Raw genomic sequence first — 26669 nt, 5'->3', positions numbered from 1 at the left:
ATTGATGCCTATTCAGAAGAGAAAATTTCTCTTCAGAAAGCCTTAGGTATCAGGAAGTCCTCTTCTAGACAGAAGGAGTCTCTACCTCCCTGCCAGATGGTGCCAGTTTTGCCCTTAAAAATCCCTCAGGACTTAACTCCCTCTTCAAATATGTATGTAATGATGGATTTTTTTTCCCTTTGAAATATTAGGTTGTTCAACCCTTTTTAAAAATCTGTGTTTGTCTTTTTTTTTTTTTGTATGTACCAACATATATTTAAGTTGTGATATCCACAAATAAAAATAACTTTCCAGAATCCCAGATGTGGTTTGATCAGGGAAAGGTAGTAAAGAGTTCATTCTAGGCACTAGGTTTCATTAAGCCCGGCCAAGTTGCTGATTGAGATTTATAGAGTACTTATAATATGCAGGCAATTTCTTAAGAGTTTTAAAGAATCATCTTTTTCAATCTTTTCAACATGAGGTAGAAACTTTTAATATTCCATTTTACAAATTGGCAGTTGGAAGCCAAATAAGTTTCCCAGAGTAAGTAAGCTAGCAAGTAGCTGAGTTGGGATTTGAACTCAGGTTCACTTGACTTCACTACGTTATGATCTCTTCACATGTTGATGTGTTATTAGTCATCTTCCTTCCATCCTGAGCTTCTTTCCATCCTGTACAGATAGGTTTCTTAAGGTGTTGAGCAAAGAATATGGCACACAGAGGTTCTTGTTAAACATGGTTGGGATCCTTATGGTATAGATATTACTAGCTCTCACTCTGCAGATGAAAAAAATGAGGCTCAGATAAACAAGTATTCACTAAGTGCCTACTAAGTACCAGACTCAGTGCTGTTGCCAATGGTGTGACAAAAGTAAGCAAGCAAGTAAGTACAAGTATCTGAAAGTAAAGAGTCATATCTCTGGGCTCAAAGGTCAGCATTATTTCCATAATACCATAGCTTATTCATCCAGCAAAATTGCTCAGAGTCAATATAGAAAATGGAGTTTGCCCTCTCCAGCAAAAAGGAAAAGTGAAGGCATCCTTAGAAAGAGGGGCTACAGTGAGGAAAAACAACGTTGTACACGTCAAGGGGTAGAGATTCTCTTTACCTTTCCCCCGCCACAGATCTAAATTTTATTAATGCCCACCCCACCCTCCAGCAAATGTGGCATTCTTTTAAATATGCCCTAAAAGTGTAAATCAGAGCAAAGACCATATTTCACGCCAAGAGGCTTGTATATCCATTAGGTATTTATGGTGCTGCTGTTAGCCAACTCTTCCATCTGGGATGCCTTTAGTCATCTTTCATCTGGTACACCTATTAGAGGAACTCCAGAGCCATCCATAACAAAGGGGCTCATCTTTTAGAACTCCTTTGGCAGGGGTGAGAAATCCAAAGGTTTCCCACAAAGCCTGTGTTTCGAATTGCGTTTAAAGCAGTTGTTTGATATGATAATGTCTTTGCGGGGAAAACTTGGCCCTGCCTCTCAAGGATAATAGAGGACAATTATTTTATTCGGTTGTGCTGTCTAAGGAGGAACCATTTATTAAAAGCACAAGAGTTTCTGTAATCTACAAATTATGGAGGGAAAAGATTACAGATCCTCTCTGTGCCCCCCTCCCCCCGCAAAATAACCCTAAAAGCTTCAGTGAAAAAAAAAGAGCGCCTTTTATCTTTCTAAATAGTGAATACCTGCTATAACCCAAAACCAGTTTTAAAAAAGCACCCAGAGAGGAAAGATTTAATGGACTCTCCCATTAAATATAATCAAATATTCCTGGAACCAAGTTGTTTCCTATATACTTTCCAGTTTGACTCTGTTCAAGTAAAGGTAAAATTTAAACATGAGCTTTCTTTTTTTAATAATCATTTTGAAAGAGATGAATGCGTCTCTGGGGGAAAAACAACAACAACAACAAAACAATAGCTTTAATTGTCACTTTGAACACCGCGATACTATCTCATTAATTCCTCAGCAGAATGCCTCATTATTAAAATAATATTGGGGAGTTTGTAGTCCAAAAAAACCAGGAGACAAATTCACTGCTAAAATGTTCCAGAATGTCTCAGAAAGGAATAAAACGACCAGAACTTTCATCCTATTCCAATCATAGACACATGTCCATGAAGAACTGTAATTCATTTTGACAGTGCTCCTCAGAGGGTTCCAAACACACAGACCCATGCTGGAGACCACTCGGACTGCTCCCATCCTTGGCCTGGATGCGGAGACACTGGGCTGCAAATGTCTCCCATCAGTCATTCAGAACAGAGAAGGGCCGGCTCAATGCATGGGAGTGAGGAAGCTGCAGAGTCTTATGCCTTATTAATTGGACCTTGCTATTTAAACTCTTGAAAACTCCAAATGGCTTTGGCATGAAGTCAGAACCATAAAATAAATGGATTCAAGAAGTGAATAGGAATACTCTGAGCTAGGCCATTTTCTGTTTCTCCCTGGAATCCTCAACTGTCTCTGGTACCAGAATTTCAAGTTCAGATCTTAGCTGAATGCTCAGCCACCCATTTACAGGCTAATGCGACTGTAATCCAGACTTTTCTTTTTCCCCTTTTAGTTCTGGCTTCTTCAAGAGGTGTTGGCATAAATAAATAACCACCTTTAGTTTTCATTGGACAGCAGGTATGCGTCTGTCAAATTTGCCCAGCAAAATAAAAGTTCACTTGAGTTTGTGGTTTGTTTTTTTTGTGGCTAGAATTTTGTCAAGCCAGGGTGCCTCCTCTGCTTTTCCTATAGACTTTCTGAGTAAATCATCCTGAAGAATAGTGACCCCTGGCACCGAGCCTGGGAGAGGTTCTGCTTCTGGGAGAGAAGGTAGCAGGAGAGATCAGCCTGGGTTTCTTTTTGGCTTTGCTTCCTTGACAATCAAGACAGTCTTCTGGGGCGCCTGGGTGGCTCAGTCGGTTAAGTGCCTTCAGCTCAGGTCATGATCCCAGGGTCCTGGGATCGAGTCCCACATCAGGTTCCCTGATACTTGGGGAGACTGCTTCTCTCTCTCTCTCTCACGAATATATAAAAATAAAACTTTAAAAAAAGCCTCCTTTGTCTCAGGAAAATGAGCAGTGTCAGGCAACAAAGCAGACACCTTTGTCCTCAGCACCCCCACCCCTCCTGACCCTAGTGAGGATTATTGGCAGATTACCCTTTGGTACCTGGTCTGTGAGTGGGAGGCCAAGGGAGATTGCATCGAGGGTAAAAGTGGCAAAGCTGGATTGCAGGTTGATGGCATGCTAATTAGCATGCAAAGAGATAAATTGACTAGAACTATCGGAGACAGCTAGGGATAAGAACAGGATGCGGCTAAGTCCAGCTCAGAGGTTCCCGAGTAGAGGCTCTGCTAAGGGAGATTGAGGGGAGAAAGGGGCACCCTTTCATTAGCCACCAGCTGGTCTCTTTAGTGCTTCACAGACATTATCATATTTAAACCTCACAACAGCACTTCCAGGGAGCTATGACTCCCATTTTATAGGTGAGGAAACAGACTTAGAGATTTTAAGGTGCATGTTCTAGGGGTGTGGTGTGGACATTAAGGTTGAAAACTATGGCTGTAAATCCCCCAAATCATGGTAGGTACTGCCTAAAACTCCTTTGTGTCACCTCATGGGGACAACTGTGCACGTCCATCCCTGTGCCCCTCCCTTCCTCAGTGCTCCCCTCCAGCTGTTCCCATGCCAACGCTTCCCAGTGGGGTCTGCTTGGTGTCTCAGTACTTCACCTGGGCCTCTGCTCATTGTCTTGGCCTTGGTAACCAGTATTCTTTTTCCTCCAAATGAAATCTAATCTTGGTTCCACTTCCCTATACTTATGTTGACACAACATGAGGAAGCATGAAAAGTGCAGCAAGAGGCAGAAAAGTGTGCTGTAGAGTTTCTGACCTCCCCCTTTATCCTTTTACTAATTTAAGGTACAATTTACTGTTAAGAGCATGGGCTCTAGGGGCGCCTGGGTGGCTTGCCGGTGAAGCATGTGACTTATTTTGGCTCAGGTCATGATCTCAGGGTCATGGGATGGAGCCCTGTGTCAGGCTCCTCCCTTAGTGGGAGTCTGCTGGAGATTCTCTCTTTCCCTCTCCCTCTGCCCCTACCTCCCTCAAATAAATAAATCTTTTTTTTTTATTTTTTTTTAAGAGCATGCGTTTACTCAGAACCCAGGGTTCAAACCCTGAGATCATGTCTCATTAGGTGGGTCACCTTGAGCAAGTTTCTATGTCCATTAGCCTCGGTATTCTCATCTACAAAAATGGGGATAGGAATGGGTTCCTCACAGATATATTGTTAGGATTACATGACATGATGTATAAGAGCACTAAGTATAGCATGGAGTGCTTAGTGAGTACTTCATAAATGGAAACTTATTTAGGGTAGATGTTTAAAATTAAATGGTCTCCATATTTATTTTAGAGTTGATAAACAAAACTAACATCTATGGAAGGGATAAGACGGTACTATCAGAGAATACTGACCCATCTTCCCCTAGGATGCTGAGGTCCCTTCCTACCCCTCCAGGAAATATCCCTTACACTGCAATTTTTCATGTCTTATAAGGTCCAATCAATACAATTGATTTAATGATTAATTTATTGTGTTCCTCAGTAAAAGCCCTGCATCGACGTCTTAAAATGGAATCTTATTGCATTTGAGACAAACACAACTAATTGGCAACAATCACTTAAAGGGGAAGCACAAAGTGTTCTAAACACACATATACAATCAAAACCAATAATGAAAACAAAAACAAAAACAAAATCCTTGCACTATTTTAAGAATGCAAAAGTGGAAGGATGAGTTGAGTGTTAGCATTTTCTGAGTTGCTGAGCCACAGAGAAAGATCATCTGGGCCAGTTATGCTATCTGTATCCTGATATTATTCATGACCTAAAGATCTGTGAGGACTTTAGGAGGGTTTTTCTTCCCCAACTGTTAGTATGAGGAACAGTTGTGTTCCTTTTTGTCTTGTGGTTTGTTTTTATCTCATAGTCTGTAAGCAATGAGGCCTCCATCCTTCCACTGGCCTATAGAAGACCCAGAGACAAATCTGTGTCCCATCCATACCCTTGGGTGCGTTTTTTAGTTATGCATATTGTATATATTTTGTTTCTGGATCTGTGTTTTTGTTTCTACCATTGTTTACCTTTGCTTCATCTTGCCCACCAAATTATAAAATGAATTACCTGAGTGTCAATGTATCTTTTTAAGTTGCCTATAAGTATATTTGGAACAAAGTAAGGGATACATAAAGTGATAAATGAACAAATACAGAAATTAGAAAAAAAGAAGTCTAATTGCCTGTTCTCCCATGCCACAAACTAGGTTTGTATCTGGTTACTTGCCACAAGATTTGTCTTCTGATGAAAACAAAAGGAACTCCACCAGCAGCTATCCCAACCCAGTGGTTGGTTCTTTTCAAGGATTCTGTCCTCCTTAGCGCCCCCTCCTGAGAGTCTGAGTGTGAGAGGGGATCCAGGGAGGGGCTGGGGAGACCTGACTTGGCCACAAGGTGTCACTGTTGCTGCACTGGAGGGAGGTCTCTGGACCTTGTCTTTGGCAGCCGGAAATGCTTCCTCTTTCCTCAACTAACTCTTAGGTGAACCAGGATGAAATAACATTCATTAGATTTTTTTTTTTTTTTCTGCTCTAGAGAGAAAGGATAAGAACTCTTTTTGATATATACTTTTCCAGGGGCCGTGAGTGTTAAGTTTAAGGCAATGGAGGGATCAGTGATTTTTAAAATTAATTTTCTTCATCAGGAAACTGTCTTGATGGGATTGTCTACCTAGCACCGCACGGAGAGCGCCTGCTGAGACAGCCAAGGGCCTTGGCCAAATCCTGGGCTTTGGAGCCCGACAGACCTGGGTTTGCATCTGGGTGCTCTTTCCTCTACTCCTCCACCCTTACTAGCTGTGTGACCGTAAACAATTTTGAAACTTTCTGTGCCTCCGTTTTCCTCATCTTCAAAATGTCATTTATAATACCTATTTCAGAGGACTGTCATGAGAATTAAACTGGGTTGGACATGAGGAGCAGAAGCTCATAATAGGTGTTCAGTAAAAGAGAGCTATTATCCCTAAAATGTGAGCTGGAGATAGCTGTCCGGTAACTCAAAATAAATCTTGTGTATTTTTTCCAATGTCTGCAGAAACTAGGCGGAAGGGTGTGTGTGTGTGAGAAAGACAAAGAGAGGCAGAGAGGAGTTGAGGAGGGAGGGAGGGAGACGGTAGCATGAGCTACAGTGTCTATGCAAAGGGAGGAGAGAGCTCCTGATACGTCACGCGAGACAGTTGCCGAACCTGTACCCTAACATCTCTTTCCCTGCCTGACAGTTCTACAACTTTCTTCTAGTGATAACCAACACTTCCGAGATGCTCACTTGTGACAGAAAGCACAACACAGAACAAGGAGCAGCCTATCCCCAGGACAGGGGCTCACCAGCCTTGTGCTCTGCCATCATTTGCGCCCACTCAGACAGACAGCCTCGTCAAGGGAACGTGGGCTTTGGAGTCAAGTGTAGGTAGAGATTCCAGCTCCCAGACTTACTAGCTGTGTCACCTTGATGAATTTTTTACTCCTTCAAAGTTTCACTTTTCACCCTTTGTAAAAATAGGGATAATGATGTGATTATTTGTGTTTTTTTGTGAGGGATTAAATAAGAGAGTACAAGTGCAAGTGCAGAAGACAAAGGACACAAGTTCCCGGTGGTTCTATCCTGTTCAGGGAGGAAAATGCTATCAGGACTCCGGTCTGGTGCAGGAAGATCCCTCCCTCGACCTGCAGGTCTCTCAGAACTGCCTTGTTTCAGAGATGTGTAGAGGAGAAAAAACACAAGTTCTATTTTAAACACATTAAGTTGGAGGTGTCTTGTTGGATAGGTTGGTGGAGATGTTTACCAGCAAGTTGGATGTGTAAGTCTGCAGGAACTTTGGAGGAAGTCTAGTTGGAGATATGGAAGTCTCCTGAATTGGTCAAATTATACTTAAGAAAATAACTTTCTTTCTGGTCTTTTCTGTCCCACTGCCCTCCTTTAATTCAGTTGAACACATGCTAACTGTTAGATCTCACTTTCTTTCAGGGAGCCTTAGGCTAGATGGAGGTACTATTCTTTCCATTTGGCTCATGCATTCTTCCTGGGAACCCTTACATTCCTGCCCAATTATCACTAAATATGAAATCTTCATGGAACTACGAAATTCTCTTCCATAAACTGTGGCTTCCTGCCTCACCCAATTCAGAGGTTTGAGACTGCGTATTCTCCAGGTTGACCTAGAATATGATATTGTTGTGGACTCTTAGAAGAGTGCTGACAGATGATGCATATCAATATCCTATTTTTCAGAATTGCCAACTGAGGCCTGGAGAATCAAGTGATTGTTCTCATCACTCTGGAGCTCAGAGCCACTGCATGAGCTACTTCCTTACTTCTAAGGCAATAGATTATAATCCAGATGGTGGTTCAAATACTTCCGAGGCCAGGGATTAAAGCCCAGCCCTTCTTATAAGCCAGCTATCCTAGGGTTGAAGGGAAATTCTTTAATGACTTTATATACATAGAATCCTCAATTACTGTGGGTCCTTGTGACACAGAATTTTATTTGTCACGGGATAAAAAAAATCTTGGCTTTCCTATATAGCAATGAGTTAATGAAGCACAGTTTCCCTAACAGTAAGAACCAGAGGGCTTGAATCTGTGCTGGGCATCCATTATGATATTCTGTCAGTCTTGGCCAATATTTCCCAGTGTGATTATGGAACATGAGTCCTAATTTAGGATGCCTAGTTAGAAAAAAAAAGGTTTGGAAAAGCTGCATTTACACTCTCTCATACCCTTAAATACCCACAATGAATATTAGCACATGAAGAACTGTAGTTCTAAAGAAATATGCTCAAAGTCTGTACCTAGTTCAAACCCATATTCCAAAACATGACTGACCGTGGAGCTCAAAACATCTGCTAACATCCCATAGAATACATGTTTTATGAATTATCATACTTTGAGTTTTTGATATAAACACTGTTCTGGGTTCTTTATTGGTTTTCATCTTTCATCTTTCCAACCAGCTCGTGACATAGACATTGTGTATGAGCATTTGATACTGAGGATGCTGGGGCTCAGAAAGGTAAAGGAATTTGCTCAGGCTCACAGTCTGGGTGCCATGCTTTTCACTTTATCTTATTTATAATTTTTCATTCATCCTCCATATGCCCTTCCTCTGTGTCTTCACTGGCAATATTCTCAAGGCCTTGGAATTGGATCTCACCATTCCTGGCTATAAGAGCTTCCTTATCTCTGAAGATCTAGGTCAGGAATCACCTCTGTGGTGCTATTTCTCCTCTGTGCTCTCATGGCTCTCTCCTTACCTCTACCTTAATATTGTCCACTTTATTGTGGAAGTGTCTATTTGTGTGCAAGATCCTTAAGAGCAAGCGTTATATATTCATTCTTGTTTGTATACCTACTAACAGATATAGTAGTACTTGCTTGACAATAAGTAGGCGTTTATTAACATGCTTGGCATAGAGGCTCAATGTCTCTCTGTTGCACCGAATTGAACTGAACTGAACCGAAGCCAGTTCTTACTATCTTCAAAGCCCCAGACATTTCCCATTATACCTCACTGCCTCCCATTCCAGCTGTAAAAGTTCTATTATGTTTTGGCCCAAATAAGCAATGGACCTGTTTTTGTTCCCATGGTAGTTGGTAATGCTGTGGAGAATTATAGGGAGCAAATTTGGGAGAAGAATAGGCACCTAAACTCAAAGTTATATTACATCAAGGATTGCATTAGCAATTTATATATAAATCCTCTTAGTACAGGGCGCCTGGGTGGCTCAGTTGGTTAAGCGACTGCCTTCGGCTCAGGTCATGATCCTGGAGTCCCGGGATCGAGTCCCACATCAGGCTCCCTGCTCGGCAGGGAGTCTGCTTCTCCCTCTGACCCTCCTCCCTCTCATGCTCTCTGTCTCTCATTCTCTCTCTCAAAATAAATAAATAAATAAATAAATAAATAAAATCTTAAAAAAAAAAATCCCCTTAGTACAGGGCTGAGAACAAAGAAAGCTTTAGTAAACGTCAGCTCTTAAACCATTATAATTTCAGAGAATGGGTTCAGTCATTGTCAAAAATGTTTTTGTTTCAGGCCTGGAGTTACAGGTTAGATTCCGGCATTTTTGTCGATGAATACTTCGGCTGGGTAGATCCAACCTGAAAGTTAAGATTCTCGTGTTTAGAACAGAAATAGTTAATTCAGAAGCTGCTTGATGGGGGGCATTCTGGCATAGACAGGATATTCTCTCAGAGGGGGTTACCCACCCACACTGGATGCCATAGTCTGCAATGGGGGTCATTAAGACCCAGAGAGAAGAGTTCTGCCTGGAAATCTAGTTAAATCCCTCTTCCTACCTTTCCACCCATGTCTAGCACCATCTACCTATCAGGAAGGCAGGAGTCTGAAGCTTAAGCTTGACCACAATTTTGGCGAGTTTGCTATCATAATTCTTTAAGAACAGATTTATAAGGTTTTACTGTTAGTGTTTCTATGTGTTTCTCTTCCTTCTACTGAAGGCTTCAAGGCTTCTCTCCCTCTGTCCCCATCTCTGACATTAAACTCTGAAGGTTATCATGCATAAATAACCCCAGGTTTAGTCTCTGGCTTATTCACAACCTCACGTTCTTTGAAAAATTGGAATAGGCTCTTGACTTGTCTTCCTGTCCCTGATGATGTTAAAATAAATCATGCCAGTTCCATGCTTTAAGATCTCCCATGAAAAATTAGAGCTATTCACCTTGACAAGCAAAATTCTTCATAATCTGTCCCAATCACCAACTTCTCCAGCTATGTCCTTTATCACTTGCCTACTTGTACCTGTCCAAGTACCCAGGTGTGCATTGGATTTCTTACCATTTCCCATTCTGTGCCTCTGTACATTCTTGCTGTCAGGGATTTTCTTCTTCCTCATGTGTTTGGCATTTCTTACTCATTCCCCAAACATCCCTTCTTCTGTGAAGCCTCTCTTTCTCCTCAAAGGCAATGTGCAAAGCTGTTTCTTTGGGCTTCACTGTATGTCACCAGCCCTCTGTTTCATTGACATAGAGTCCTGTCTCTTCTCTTTCACAAGAAAGAGAGTTCTGGTGATGTATGAAGGACCTTTTGTTGGAGGAACAAAGGGGTCATAATGACTACCTGCCACATAACACTCTCTTTCTTCTCCTGTGGCTGGAATGTAAAATTCAGGCTGGGTAGACCTTTGCTAGGGAGTTCCTGAGACTGAGATGGCCCCATGGGACCAGGTAGATACCAGGAGAGAATGCAAAAGGGGGGGGAAACCTACTTATTTGGGATTGATCAGAGCTCTGTCTTAGAGTTCTCCCCTGAAATTTACTTTTGATTCACTTACCCCATATGGGATCTATTCCAGCTCTCTAGAGTAGGCAGGGATTCAGACAAAAACCATGGCAAGGAAGAACCAGGGCACATATGGTTGGCATCCTTTATGTTATCTTTTCTCAGGAGCTTTAAGTGACTGAGCAGGGATTTGGGATCCTGGCTCTATCACAAGCACACGTTATAACACCCAGCACATTGAATTGTATTTGTTTCTGTGTCTTTCTTCCCTGTTAGACTGTGAGCTTTTTGTGTCCAGGGTCTGGAGCACATTTCCCCTTGTTACTGTGCCAGGTCTTGTAGCTATCTCAACAAAACAGCAGAGGTAGCCTGGTGGCAAATACCGTGGACTTTGAAGGTAGTCAGCTTAGGTTCAAATCCCACTTCTACCACTTTAGGGGCAAGTGACCTCAGGCAGGTGAAATAAGCTTTCTGTGCTTCAGTTTCTTCATGCATTTAGTGAGGATAATAATAGTGTCTTTTCTATGTTGTAGTTAAGATGATCCAGTGAGCTAATGTGTACAGACTATTTGTACCTGTACTTAGCAGACATTGAATAGTTGCTAGTTATACATAATTTTATTTCTCTAGGGCATAACATTTTATCAGCATATAGTAGGCACTTCCTAAATGTAAACAAATAAAAAAGCATTGAAGAGAAAATTTTTCAAGGCACTGTGCAAAGTGACTTGGGGCAGGGTGTTGTTCTCTAAAGAGGATGGGTTGTGGAGTAAGAATGAGGAGTTTGAATTATAGATCTGCCGCCTCCTACTTTCATTAACATGGGCAAGCCATTCAATCTGTCTCAGCCTCAATATTATTTAATCCCAGAGGTGGGTGTTATTTTCACCTTCTGTTTTATTTGTGTCCCTGCACAGTGTCTGGCGCCCCATTCTCCAGACAGAGAGCTGCTTCCTTATGAACCAAAGCTTTGTGACAGACAATGCTAACTAAAGCAGGGAGCAGAGGGGAGGGCCGGGAGAATCTCCAATGACCAGGAGCATGAGGAATTGTAAATTCTACGGTCTAAGTGGACATGCTTTGTGCGATCAGGACCCATGTTTTTTATTTGAGTATTGGTTTTATTGAAATAGTAAACAGGTATGTTTTATGAATATGCCTTGTCTCTACTATTTCAGGTACTTTGGATACCATTTAGGGAAATTGTTAATTTCAATATATTTTAGAAAAAGGCCTTTTGGTTTAGTGAATACATCTGAATTCTGAGAATTAATTAATTAATTAATTTGCATTTCAACCATACCCAGAAGTTCTAACAATCTTAGGTTATTCTGGGTTCTATTTTGATGAAGAGATGAATCAGTTAAGACTCATTGGGGTTTGGGGGTGGGGTGGGCAGTGGTTGGGTGTTAAAGTTTATCGAGTGCTATTTTATGCTAAGCTTTCTCATTGTCATGTCATGTCAACCACGCTGTTTGCCATGATTAAGCCCATTTTCTAGATTAGTAAGTAGGCCCCAAATAATAGACATGAAGAGTAACAGTTTCAGAATTTGAAACCCAATTTGTGCTCTTTGGACTATGCCACACTGTGTTAGGAAGCAGCAAGTAATGACTCTCAGACAAGGGCTAGCACATAGGAGGGGCTAAATAAGTATTTCTTCCATCATGGATGGATGGACTGCTGGATGGAGGCACACACGCATAGATGGTTGCATACTCCCCAAATTCCCAGCAAGGTAAAATGTGTTCAGAGTCACAAGAACTGTGCAGAGATTTAGGAGTTTAAGGAGGCAGAAAGCATTTCAGTGTCTAGGTGAAGTGCCAAGTGACTAGGATGGTACCAAGTTAACAGGTACCAGCCGAACCCACAGACATCTGTAAGAAAAGGAATAAGCCTTTCAGACGCCTCCCCTGCAGCCCCATTTGCTGAGTTGACAAGTTAATTACTCAGCTATCAGGAGGTAACTTGGTAGCAGTAACACGTGTAACTGTGTAATTATCAGGGGTTCCAGTAGTCGCTGTGTAATTATCAAGTAGTTTTCATGAAACAACATGTGTTTGCTTGTAAATATACAATTAAGCGGTGTCGCCACCGTTAACTATAAAACAAAACCAGCATCTGGCACTTAAGGTACCAGCTGTGGTCCCTACAATTAAACTTTTCTTTAAATAGGACTTTCCAAAGGGCGCCAAGTCACAAAAACTCACAGGAGCACATCTGATATCACCAATCATTCTGTTCTTTTTGACTGAAATGACATTTTCCTATCATACCTGTAAAAATCCAATCCATTCTTTGTCAAGCTCAAATGCCTTTTTTTTTTTTTTTGTATTTTGCAGATTCCTTTAAACAAGATGTAAATTCTGCTTCTCTAAATTCCCTAAACCGATTTGCACCTCTTATAACTTTTAATATATTCTGACTACCTGGGAATTTGGGGCATATCCATCTGTCAATCATGGCACAAATATTTATTGGGCCTTTATTATGTGGCAGGCCTTGGACTAGGCAATTAGAGTATAGTGATCATCAGAGGAGATACGGCCTCTGTTACCACAAACCTTAATAGTCTAGAATAGGAGGAAAGACATATATACAAATAATTGCCAGTGTCATAAATCTTGTAAAAGAAGAAGTCAAGGCTAGTGCTATGGTATTAATTCTCTTAGTCTAAGTGACTTGCGGGTGGTGGTCCCAGGTCCTGTTTCCTCATTTATGCAATAATTATTTATTTAGCACATACTTTGTGCTGTTTGCTGTGTTGTGTACTATGAATTTTACAATAAGCAAGATGGACATTGTCCCTGCTTATACTCTAAAGTCCCAAGTGTACTCAGTGTATATTTTTTCTTGCCAGTGACGTTAGCTAACAGTCATAATATAAAATTATAGTATCCTTATCTTTATGTTGTCCAAAAGAATATAGTGGTATATATTGTATTATCATAGAGTATAAATATTTTAACTGGTCATAGAAGATATTGACCCAGAAGTGAAAACTTAGATTTATAATTTGCTGTTATATTTTCTTAAAATTCCCCTATTTATTATAAAAAGCTTTAAAGAAAACTTGGAAAATATACAAAATAATCACACAAAATTCTCCTACTCAGACAGACCTGTTAAGATTAATTCCCCCCTTATATTTTTCACCAATATTTTTTAAGGTAAAAATTTTGTGTCCTGCTTTTTCTTCTACTTAGCATTAGAGCATGAACATTTTTCTATATTATTAGAAAGTCATCTCAATTTAATTTTCAAAAAATTTTTAAAGATTTTATTTAATTTTTTTAGAGAGAGAGCACAGGAGAAAGGGGAAGGTCGGGGGAGAGAGAATCTCAGGCAGACTCCGCATTGAGTGTGGAGCCCAATGTGGGGCTCAGTCTCATGACCCTAAGATCATGACCTGAACCGAAATCAAGAGTTGAACCTTTAACTGACTGAACCACCAAGGCGCCCCAAGTCATCTCAATTTTAATAACTTTTATATCCCATAGATGTGACTAGAGTTCTTAAGCATTTCCTTAATGCCTGACTATATCATTCATTCATTCAATTGGTATTTATTTAGTGCCTATTTCTTTTTATCAGCACTATTCTAGGCACTGGAAATATGGTAAAAATTAAAACTGAGAAGGACTCCAAGAGTTTACAATCTGGAAGAGATATAATAAATAAATAAGTAACTATATAACTATGGCCAATGATATGAGATAAAAGAAGGTTAAGAGGATAGAGGGTCCTGGGGAGGTACTCTTGTCATAGAGAAGTCAGGGATAGTATCACTGAATAAGACCTGGAGGGGATGGGGTTCACATGCAAGAGTTTGGGGCAAGAGGAAGAAAAGCAAGTGGAAGAATCCCGAGGTGGAAGTGTGTTTGGCTTGTTCACATTATAGCAAAGATGTAAGTGTAGCTGAAAGAGAGTCAGCAAAGGGGAAGAGTAGTGAGATCAAAGCAGTAAATGAGGATGGTGGCGTATGGATCATGTAGGGTCTTGTAGGCCACTGAAGGTCTTTAAGTCAAACAAGGAGCTAAAATGCTTACATTTGAACAGATCACCCTGGTTGTCATTTTGAGAATAGATCATAGGAAAGGAGAAAGGGACAGGAGGTCCTGATAGAAGACTATAGCAGTGATGCAGAACTATTTTTTTTGGTCTTTTAATTAGAAATAAGTTTTTAAAATATTTATTATAAAATTTTTAGTGAAATTTTGTAGAGAAATTTAAAAAATAGCATAATGAACTCCCATACTCAACTTTAACATGAACAACACACCTGGCTAATTTTGGTTCATTAATATACCTACTCATTACTGACCCCCACACCCTGATGTATTTTTTTAAACAAAATTTAGACATACACTTTGATCTCTAAATAAGGAAAAGCTTCCTAAACTAAAAATGCAGTGAAGAAATCCCCAAAGAAAATCTTACAGAATTTCCATAGACTAGAATTAAAGGTTCTGGACATAAAAATTATATTTGGGAAAGTATTTACATTAAATATACACAAAGTTCGTCAACAATAAAGAATTAATAGAAATTGATGAGAAAAATTACTAATACCCCAGGATATATTTGGGAAAGTCAATAAGGACCCTTTTAAAAATGGATAAAAAAGTGATACTAAAAACTGTAATTACACAAGAAATGAGATAAAAACAAGCTAAAACAATAAGATAAATAAAACCATCCCTCCCTCACCACCCCATAACAAACATTATTAAGAATGCCAAAAAATTGGAATCAACTTTGATGCTCAATCACAAGCTAGAATATTGATTATCTCACTCAATTAAAAACTTTTTTTTAGTTACTTTAGACTTGTAGTTAAATCACACGATGAACATTAATTGTATCTTGTTTGTTGTTGTTTGATGGTTCTTTCATCTATACTAAGTCAGTCTTCCCAATAGGTACCATCTCATTCATAGGATGGTACCTTCTCTGGAAAAAGTTGACTGTTTAATGCTTGTCTAGATCTGTCCAGTCATTATTTGAAAATTGGTTACTGGTTCCTCTCCTAGTTCCCCAAATATTACCCAGTCAACAGGTTATCTCTTATCAGAATTAAGGAAGGCAGTCAGTGGGTGATGGCCCCCACCTACATTTGCATGTGCATGTCTCTGTTGCTTTTGAGCCCTGAGACTTAACATTCCTGTGTTCACAGTGGCATGTGAATGTAACCACCACCTATCTAGTTAGAAATTGTGAGACCTCTCAGGCTTTCTCTCTCCCATTCAATCTATCAACAATTCCTAGTGATGTCACCTCTTAAAATTTCTTCAATCTGCCTGCTCTTTACCAAACCCAACTCTGATACATCATCATTTCTTTTCTAGATTACTTTCTACCTTGGTTTACCTACTTGCACACATGCATCTCTTCAATCTATTCTCCATATTTCAGCTGGAAAAAGCCTTTTAATGCAAATTAAATTGTGTTGCTCTCCTAATCAAAACCATTCAGTGTCCTCCCACTGGACGAAAGTCATGGCCTTAATTCCACCTATGACCTGCTTAACCTTCCTCTCCAGTCCATCCCACATCAATCTATCTATAGTCTTGACTGGCTCCAACTAGTTCGCATTTCTTTCAGTCCCTCAGCTTGTCAAGATTCTAGTCCACCATAGGGTCTATGCGTATATTGGAACACTTTTCCTTTATCTAGTGTAGAGGACAATGCTAGTGCTTTCCCCTATCTCCTAGAAGCTATTTTCCTTTATCTAGTGTAGAGGACAAAGCTAGTGCTTTCCCCTATCTCCTAGAAGCTATTTCTATCAATTCTTTGCACCCCTCTTTATGTGCTCTACATAGTACCTTTAGCAACTTTGTGGAGGATTGTCCTCTGGTTAATGTAGACACTTTGCTGGCAGAAAGTGTCTGTGAATTTTAGCCCCCCTCCCACAGGGATCTTTAACCAATAGCTCTAAGTGAGAGTTTGAGCAAGCTTGTCATAGATCAGGACAACTCTGAGGCAAGGCTTACAATCTAAAATCCCCCATGAAGATTCTGGCTAAAGCTACTCTCTGCATAGCTGTGCCTGAGATCACACTATTGCTTGGCTTTCTCCCCTTCTCTTTACTACTTTCCCAGCCCTTACCCATCTCTGTGATAAATCTCTAGTAGAGGAATCTGTGTCTTGAAGCCTTCCCTCAGGGAACCTCATCTAAGACACCTAGATAACTGGTACTCATTTTTTAGATCTCAGGTCGAATGTCACTTCTTAAAAATTCCTGACTATTTGAAGTTCTCCTCTCACTCCAGATGATGAGAATCTCTCGTTCATAGTACATTCCAAAAAATTTTCTATATTGTTGGTGAGTCTTTGACCATAAGCTACATAAGGCAGAGGCCATATGTGTTTGACTTATCATTGTGTTCCCAGTGCTTAGCATAGTAGCTCAAGAACAATCAGTAAAGATTTAGTAAATGAATAGTAAGTGAAGAATAAAAGTTGACACACTGTAAGTGTGATGGACATGAGTATAATGACATGTTAAAAATTGCATTATTCAAACCATTTTTATTGAGCTGCTATATAACAGACACTGAAGTAGTAAATGTAAGTTTTCATATTGTCTTATCCATAGTAGGCACTCAGTAAACATTTGTGAAATGAATAAATGAATATATGATGTATGCCTGAGTTGTACAATGGAAAATTACAATTTAGTTGGAAAAAATAAAAACATAGGTATAGGAAATTTCTTTTAAAAACTCCGGATTTGTTGACATGTCCTAGAGGTTGTCTAGTTGGTCTCCAAGTTACCTTAACAAAGAGAAGAGTTCATTCTTTTTGAATCTCAGCCAGATGGACTATTGCCAATGCTATTTAAATATATTTGGCTGAAACTAAGGTAGCTGTGAGAAGCTAAGGCTCATTATAGCCCAAATATTTTTTGTGCATTCATCCTTACTTTTGAAGTTTTCCTTGGCACAATCTTGTTTTACAACTGCTTAGAATTGAAAACAGTTAAAGTTACATGATTTTATAGCTAGTTTATTTTTCAAGGGTGTATGGAGGTCCTCAGTTTGACAGACCTTAAGTTGTAAGATCCTATTACCTATATTTTAGAGTGTTCTTATTGCTTAGAGTTCATAAACTAAAATCAGCATTGTAAGATGGAAGATGACGTTGTTCTCAAGTAAATACTAGTTTTGAATTTAGAGATTCTTATTCCAATTTCTGGCTCTCCCTAAAGCTATAAAAATGAGCTCTTGCCTTTTAACAATAATGATATTACAGAGTGAATTCAAAGCAATTTTGGTTGCTTTTTAGATGAAGGGATTAACATGTTTACTGTACTGAGATCAAACTGGACTGAATTGAAGTTGTTGAGGATAAATTTTAAGCCAACTCTTGTTGAAGCTCTTATTCTGGAATATCAGATGTTATGCTAAGAAAAGAGGGCCGAGCAGAATAATTAGCAATTACTTTGATTTATGCTTTATTTGAATTTGTTGATTATGACTTAGATTATCTTTCACAATGTATACTTTGATAATAACATAGGCAAAAATTATTGAGCATATACCAAATGCAGCACATCATTGTGTTAACCTAGACATAACAAATAATTTCATAAAGAGAAACAAATAATTTCATAAAGAGCACATGCATCAATCCCATTATACTTCAGTTTTTAGCTCTCACTAACTCAGTTGACTCCAACCAAAGGACCCTCGATGGCATTTGGTGTTTCCTTTACAACTGTGTTTAGGTTTCGAGAAGTATTGTAGTATAATGTAGTATAAGTATAATGGCTAAGTGCATGGACTCTGGGTTTAAGCCCTACTTCTCTACCGTTTACTGTCTGAGTTCAGAGACAAATTGCTTGATCTCTAATTATTTTTGTGTCCTTGAAAATGTCACCCACTTTTTTGGTCCCACGTTTCTTCATCTGAAAGCTGATGATAATAACAGTAACCATGTCAGAGCATTTTTTTTTTTTGGTTAAAAATTAAGTGAATTTGATACATGTAAAGTGCTTAGAATATTGCCTGCAATAATAAGCACTACATAAAATACGTTGGAATTTAAAAAGTGATATATTAGCTCACTTTTTCACTGACATTTGTGTGAAATTGTAAAATTGTAAAGTTGTAAGAAATTCCTTAATGTCTTTAAGTTCTACTTTTCTTATCTGTAAAATGGGCCTAACTGGCAAAGTCTCCCTGCAGTGTTTTGTGAAGACTGAATGAGATCATCTAAGGAGAATATTGCCTTGCCAACCACAAAGCATGTGGTCTTGTACATATCAATCATTTAAAAATATTCATTGTATAAATGAGTTGAGTGAAAGAACAATTAATGTCTGTGTCACCCCTGTGTCATATTCATTGATTCATTTCACAAGTTATTAAATATTTTCTAGGTGCCAGGTACTATATTAGATCCTAGAGGATGCTAGGATGAACAAGATAGTCTCTCATGGAGATTTAGAATCTGATGTAAGAGATAGATATTAATTAAATAAGTAAGCAATTCATTATAATTGTAACATATGCTACAAACCATATAAAATAAGATGTGTGACTATTAGATTCATTAGGTACATTTCTTTCACTTTACAAATCAAGAAAGGGCCAAACAGCTGGGACTGGACCAAGGTCAGAGTGTTAATTTTTAAAAATTTTATCAAGACTTTATTACTGCAGAGTGGTTTAAGGTTCACAACAAAGTTAAGAGGAAGGTGCAGAGATTTTCCACATACCCCTGTCCTCACATACATAGCCTTGCCCATTATCCTCCACCAGAGTAGTACATTATATCTGATACAATTGATGAACCTACACTGACACATCATAACCACCCCAAGTCTATAGTTTACACTAGCGTTTGCTCTTCGTATTGTACATAATATGGATTTGGACAAATGTATAATGCCACATAACAGCTATTATGATATCATGCAGAATATTTTTTACTACCCTTAAAGATTTGTGCTCTCTCTGCCTATTCAACCCCCCTGCTCCCTTTTCTCCCCTCAACTCCTGGCAACCACTGATCTTCATACTGTCTCTATAGTTTTGCTTTTCCTGAATGTCATATAGTTAAAATCATACAGTATGCATCCTTTTCAGATTGGCTTCTCTTACTCAACAATATGCATTTAAGTTCCCTCTATGTCTTTTCATGGCTTGATAACTCATTTCTTTTTAGCATTGAATAATATTTCATTGTCTGGATGTAGCACAGTTTCTCCGTTCACCTACTGAAGGACGTATTGGTGAATGCTAATTTTTTACAACGAACTCCATGCTGGATGAAATTGACTGGTAGCTGCTTATTATGCCTTACAAGATAGAGTTAAATTCTGTTTTTCAGGTCAAAGTGTGGGGCTTAGTAACAGATAAAAGGGTTGGAAAAAACACCTTAAATAAAAGGATTCATGGTTTCCAAGTGCTCACTATTTTCTACATACTAAACATTTTATAGTCATCATATGATTCAATCCTCACAACCTGTGTGAATAACTATTATTGCAAAATAAGGCTCAAAGGGACTCTGAGCAAGATTGCTTTAAGATCACATGGCCAGAGAGTGCAGAGAGTGCTGTCTGCTTGATAGTAAAATTCATGTTCTTCCTAACACAGCAACCTATTTCTACTTGAGAATAATTTAGGCTCAAGTCTTAGCCTCATAGTGTGCAGTCTTACAGATTTTTAGGTTTCAGAATCAGCTCCTGAGTTTCTGGGCTGAGCAATGCCTGTTGTGGCCCATTATTTACTTATGTTCCCCCATGTCAAACACATGAGAATTAGGATATCAGAAAGCATAATAGAGAAATTAGGAAATGAATACAGGATCTTTTTGATGCTCTGAAATTCCTTAATTTTTCAGCCAGCTCCAAATTAGAAAACAATGGAGATGATATTTGAGAAACATCCCTAATCATTACTAATCAACAATATCCTCTTGAGGAGGCCATTCTCTCCTAATTTTCAGAGGGATACCTTAAACTATGTGTCAAGGAGAGTGTTGTGTTGTCACTCTTTTGGAGGCCTCTGAGGAAGAGCACAAGAGAAACTTTATTCTGAAGAGAACCACAGCTCAACTATGTACAAGGGGTAGAGATAAATAAGATTTCTATTTATTGAGTCGTAGGTCAAGCACTATGCTAAGACTTTACATGCATCTTCGCTCACCTTATTTTCTTAATAACTCATTTTATCTCCACTTACAGGTGAGGAAACCGAAGCACAGAGAAGGTAATTGTCCAAACATGCTAGCACTCAGCTCATAAATGTGGAGCTGAGAAGCTAACCTTGATTTGAGTGACTCAGAATCCAGCCTTTTTTCCATTGGAGCACATTCCGTAAACCCTTGGTTCATTAGGACGGAAGAAAGGAAGACAAATCTGGCCCATTGGTAAGTTGTGGTTTATTTGTCCTTAGGTCTGTGGTTTCATTTTTGCCCTATATTTCATATTGCTCAGCTGCTCCACTAGCAAACAAAATTTAAAATGCTCCTAAAATGTTTGACTTATTCAGTGACTTCATCATTAAAAGGACACTGGGGAGGGAGGCAAGAGTGGAGTTTTCCAAAATCCATTACTCTGTGCAAACTGTCTTCTCCCACATCTCTCTTGAAATATCACCACCCATTCGGCTTCATGCTATCCCAGTAGCAATAAAGCAGCTCTCTGCAAGCTACATGGAAAATCCATCAGTCTCTACTAGGGTAGAGGACTTTATGATACAAGGCCAAAAGGAAGAGGTATCATTGTGGTAACGTTAAGAGAAAAAAATGCATATGTCGTGATGATATTTACACATATGTCACACATAAACATTTAAAATGATCAGACTCGTTTGAGCATGGAAAAGAAAAAAAAGCACAAACAAAAACAAACCCAGAAGCAATACTCACTGTAATTGTTTTAAATAGTGAGAGGTATTCCAATTCTGTGAGGACTGCATACACACGAGAAAGATTTAAAGGTTGAAATTAAATAATTAAAAGCCTCTATAATGATGTGCATGATTATTATTGTGTATTGTAGTAATGAGGCATACATGATAAGTCATTTATAAGAAAATAATTACTGTTGTGTGTGCTTTCTCAGTGCCTTGGAGAAAGAGATTCCTGTTTCAGTGGGTGGGTGGTATAGTAAAGATCAGTGCTCTTCTGCTTGCATGACCATGGAAAAATTACCCCTCCAAAGTACCATCTCTTCAGCTATGAAATGAACCCAGCTCACAGTGGATTCAAATAACATAATGCATGCAAATTTCTCATCACTCTCCCTGCAGTTTGGTAAGCATTTTGGAGATGTTAGTTAATTTTTAATAACATTTTGTTGACTTCCTTGGCAAAACATTGCCTATAAAGTACTTTCAGCAGCTAGCAGCTGACCAAACACCAGGGATGAGTAACAGGTATGACTCACATTAGGTCACAGAGTGTAATCAGATTTCATTGTGCTTTGGTGTTGTGCAGGCTGTGTAAGGATTCTGAGAGACATGCTAAAAATGTATATTCTGGGTCCCACTCCCAGAAATTCTAATTCATTAGGTCTGAGACAGGCCTTGGGATCTGTATTTCTAAAAAAGCTCCCCAAATTGCTTGGATGTGGTTTCATGTGTCAAAATCATTAGTGTCAGCCATCAGATTGCTTTCCTAACTTTCAGCTTCGAAGACATTGTTCTCAACCTTAGGTGAACATTAGAATCATCTGGGGAACTTTCAAAAATCTCAGTGGTTAGGCTGTCCCCTAGTTCAATTACATTAGAATCTCTATGGGTTGGATCCTGGCAGCAGGTTGTTTTGTTCTATTTTGTTTTGCTTTGTTTTGTTTTGCAAGATCCCCAGTTAGTTACTTCAGGCAGCCAAATTTGAGAATCATTGTTCTAAGGGAAGGAGAGTTTTACTGGATGAAGATGAATTGGCAAAAAGTAATTTTGAAATAGATGGCACTGTTGTGTCAGGAAAACCCTGATCTTGGTGATAAGCTGATTATCAGAGGAGATTATTGACATTAGGAGGTGGAAGGATATAGAAAGAAAAAGAAAAAGAAAGAATGGTCCCTAAATAATGTTTGCCTGTTTGAATTCTTTTTGGGACAGCCTTTGCCTCCTCTATATGTCAAATGAGTATGCTTTGTATTTGCTAATCACACTTCCCTCATTACAAAATGTGAACATTTTTTTTTTCTGTTTTGCCTGTGATGGGCTAAACACTGTGCTAAGTGTTTTCATATATGTAATCTCATTAGAGTCTCAAATCATCAGTGTGAAAAAATATTATCTTCTCCAGATAAAACATGAACTCAGTCACACAAGTAGTAAGTAGATGGTTATCATAGGCCCCACACACATGTGCAATTCAGCTTCTTTAAAATGGCCTCAATTTTTATTTCTCAAATTCCTCTCAAATGTTTGTTAAATGTACTCCAGTTCTCAAATTCCTCTCAAATGTTTGTTAAATGTACTCCAGTGGGATGGGATTGAAACTGAATGTCAACAGAAGACAGGAGAGGACTTATTCTCAACCATAGTCAGGAAATGGTATCTCTTCTTTTTCACTGGGAAGAGATTGATTAAGAAACATCAGCACCAATGTCCTTTAGTAGCTCTGCTCACTGTGTCTGAGAAAGAAGTAGTTCTAAAAAGAATGCAGCTTTTATTAAATTGATTTGCTTACTTCCTTAGATATTTGATTGGTCTCAGAGTTTTCCATCATCTTCTCACCATTTACAATATTGGACATAAAAGTAAAAAATTTTATTGAGCAATAAAAATGCTCTAATAAAGTAAAGGTGGTAAATCCTTCCAAGTGGCAGCACAGAAGGCAATTCCATGAGAGCCAAGAAAATGGTCCTGCTTTGGGAAATGCAATCCTAGTTATGAGATGATATTAAGCATCATTTTTAAAAAATGAAACAAATAGAAAACCCTTGAATATTTAGACCTACAGAAGAGATGCAAAGTGATGTCTGTGAGGGATTAATGAAGGCCCTGGAACGTACATACCAAGCCTCAATATTTCCACTTAAGTTGTGTCCTGTGTTGATGTTTGACATTCAGAACTATTTCAAGTCACTTTGGTGGAGGAATTTATGAGAAATTGGATGGCAGGCTGATTTAAATTAACCTCTGCAAATATACTTGGTATAAACTTACCTGTCATAGACAATGGCACAGTTTTAAGGTTTTCAGATTCATCACAGTCTCTACGGTATTTTCCTTTAATAATGCATATTGAAAAATAAGATGTTTAGCTAAGGCTGCTAATTCTTTGAAACTCTAATCATTTAAGCTGTCTAGCCTTGTTCAGGGTAATTATTTCTATCCATTATCCATCATGCTAAGAAATGACAGCTCAGGGACAAGGAGACTTTTCAAGCAAATGCTTTAAGACAGTGTTTTATTTTGTAGGCACTGGCCAATGTTAATTAAATTATATAAACAATGACTCATAGGATAAATAGCACAGAGAAGCTTGAAATAAAAGACAGTTCAATAACTTTAAAACTATTCTTTAAAAAAAATTTAAAAAAGGGGGGCCTTTATTCTCTTTGCTTTATGTTCATCTTCCTAAAATTCAGGTGCTGTCAAAATACATTGTCTCTAAAAGTCTCACTTCTAAGATCAGTAGGGGAATCTTTCTGAATTCTATTTCTGGAATCTATTTTGCATTAGAGAAAAAAAAAAAAGAAAACAAATGGAGAAAAGTAAGCTCTTTTAGGAGTCACAGAACCATGAGTCAAACCCCTAGGCATTCTCAGAGTGTGAAACAAATTCTGGTCGATAGGAGATATAACCGCTAATATTAGTAGAACTGCCAACGTCTCTCTAAAACACATCATTGTTGAGTATAGCTTCTAATACGTCTCTAATGCACATCACTCTTTTCTGGCAAGTTTTAGAAGGTTATCATTTTTTGAAATTTTATTCTTTAAGATGGGTAATACTACCAGAACCAGTGGCAAATATAAAAATGTGAAATTATCACTTACCACTCATTGCTCACCTTCTTTACCTGTAGGAGGAAAATATCTGATAGTCTATCCATGTACTTTTATTTACTGTAAAATCAACAGTTTATCAACCTCTTAGAAATTCAGAATTTTAGAGTACTGGATTGACATCTATAAAAAGAAAAGGAGCTGCTGGGTCACCCTCACTTTCTATTTGTTTCACTTTGTCCTTTTGCTCTGCCTAGTAAAGCCACAGGAAAAATTATGCTTCACAAATGTGTCAGTGGCCTTTACTATATCAACATATCCTGCTTATTCAGGGGATTTAGGTGAAGTAACTTGCAAGCTCCTTGAGGTCAGAGATTACGTGTCATTCATCTTTAAATGGCCTGTGGAGCCTGATGGGTGGGTGCTCATAGGCCCTCAGTGCAGTTTGAGCTGAAATGGGATACGTTCAAATAGGATAAAGCAAGTTGTATTGATTTTTTTTTTTGCTACATTCTTAACATTTATCTAACTATTCCTCATTTATCTAACTTATTCCTCAAATAAAATAAATTATATCCAGTTGCCTTTCCAGTTCTTAGGAGATGAATATTTTCTGAGACAATAATGTGAATGGCTAAAGTTTTTGAATTTTCTGCACATGGAAATAAGCTGTTGTATAGTAAATGACGATCAAGAAGAGGGATGATTCTTAGTTGGGAGTTATTAGACTCCGGAATGTGAAATTAATGCAAACTATCCCCTAGATTTTTAGACTTTTTTCACAGGCATTTGTCTCAGGCAAATTTCCAAATGTTTAAGGATTTCCCAGATATTGTACTGATAATAACTTCTAATTTAATCGTGTTGTGGTAGAGAAAATACTCTGTGTGACTTTAGTCTGTTGATGTGTATTTAGACTTTTTCAGGGCTCAGCATATAGTCTATTATCACGAATGTTTCATGTGCATTTGAGAAGAATGTCTATTCTATGTTATTTGGTGTCAATTAGGTGAAGTTGGTTGATAGTATTGTTCAAGACTTCTATATCCTTACAGATTTTCTGTCTACTTGTGCTATCAGTTATTGAGAGAAGATATGTTAAAATCTCTGACTATAACTGTAGAGAAGATAAATGTTCATTTATCTTTTTACATCTGTTTTCGCTTTGTGTATTTTGAAACTCTGTTATTAGGTACATACACATTAAGACTCTTACATCTTCTTGATGAGTTGGTGGCCCATTTATAACTATGAGTGACCTATTTTATCTCCAGTAATATTCCTTGTCCTAAAGTCTACCTTGTGTGACAGTAATATAACTGCTATAGTTTTCTTACTATGGTATATCTTTTACTCTTTTTTGCTTTTAATTGGTGAATCTATGAAATGTGAGTTTCTGGTAGACAATGTAGAGTATTACATTTTTATCTAGCCTGAAAATCTTTACATTTTAATTGAAGTTTTAGATCATTTTCAGCTAATATAAGTATTTGTACAATTGTACCATCTTGCTACTTGTTTCCTATTTGTCCCATTTATCCTTATTACTTTTCCCTCTTTTCTGAAGAAAAGTTACAAGACATTTGTCTTCTCATGTGTCTTTCTCCAACCCCTTTCCTGGCTGCTTTTAATATTTTTTCTCTTTTCAGCATTTTGATTATGATATACCTTGGTATAATTTTCTTATTGTTCATCCTTTTGGGTATGTCTGTTTGTTTTTTAGCTTCTTGGATATGTGGGGGGTTTTTTTGTTGTTTTTTGTTTTTTGTTGTTTTTTGTTTTTTTTTTTAAAGATTTTATTTATTTATTTGAGACAGAGAGAATGAGATACAGAGAGCATGAGAGGGAGGAGGGTCAGAGGGAGAAGCAGACTCCCTGCCGAGCAGGGAGCCCGATGCGGGACTCGATCCCGGGACTCCAGGATCATGACCTGAGCCAAAGGCAGTCGCTTAACCAACTGAGCCACCCAGGCGCCCGATATGTGGTTTTATAAAACTGATTTAAAAAATTTAACCATTATGCTCTCAAAGGATTTTTCTGACCATCCCCTTTCCTTTTCTGGGACTTCAATTAAATATACACTAGGATGCTTAATATTGTCCCTTATGTCACTGCAGCTTTTATCATTCTTTTTTCAACCTTTGTGTGTGTGCTTCAGTTTGGATGTGTTCTATTGCTGTGTCTCCAAGTTCACTGCTCTTTTCTTTTACAGTGTCTACTCTGTTGTTAATCCCATTCAGTTATTTAAAAATTATTTCAGGGGCACCTAGTGGCTCAGTCGGTTAAGCATCTGCCTTCAGCTCAGGTCATGATCTCAGGGTCCTGGGTTCGAGCCCCGTGCTAGGCTCCCTGCTCAGCAAGGAGTTTGCTTCTCCTTCTCCATCCACCCTTCCCCCTGTTTGTGCGCTCTCTCTTG

General features: G+C 38.5%; 1 long non-coding RNA gene across 1 annotated transcript in view; it reads left to right on the top strand.

Annotated features, from left to right (window-relative positions):
• The window catches only part of LOC123858345 (uncharacterized), a 230154-nt gene that overhangs the window by 183426 nt on the left and 20059 nt on the right, over positions 1–26669 (top strand). Inside the window, exon 2 of the long non-coding RNA XR_010410435.1 lies at positions 20531–20715. This is a non-coding gene — a long non-coding RNA (uncharacterized LOC123858345). The remainder of the gene's footprint in view (positions 1–20530; positions 20716–26669) is intronic.

This window comes from Mirounga angustirostris, unplaced genomic scaffold (assembly GCF_029215605.1).
Source record: "Mirounga angustirostris isolate CCGP_5_RB_7025 unplaced genomic scaffold, mMirAng1.0.hap1 SCAF_4, whole genome shotgun sequence".
Taxonomy (NCBI): Eukaryota; Metazoa; Chordata; class Mammalia; order Carnivora; family Phocidae; genus Mirounga; species Mirounga angustirostris.
Note: the sequence above shows the minus strand (reverse complement) of the source record. Positions and strands in the feature narration are given on the sequence as shown.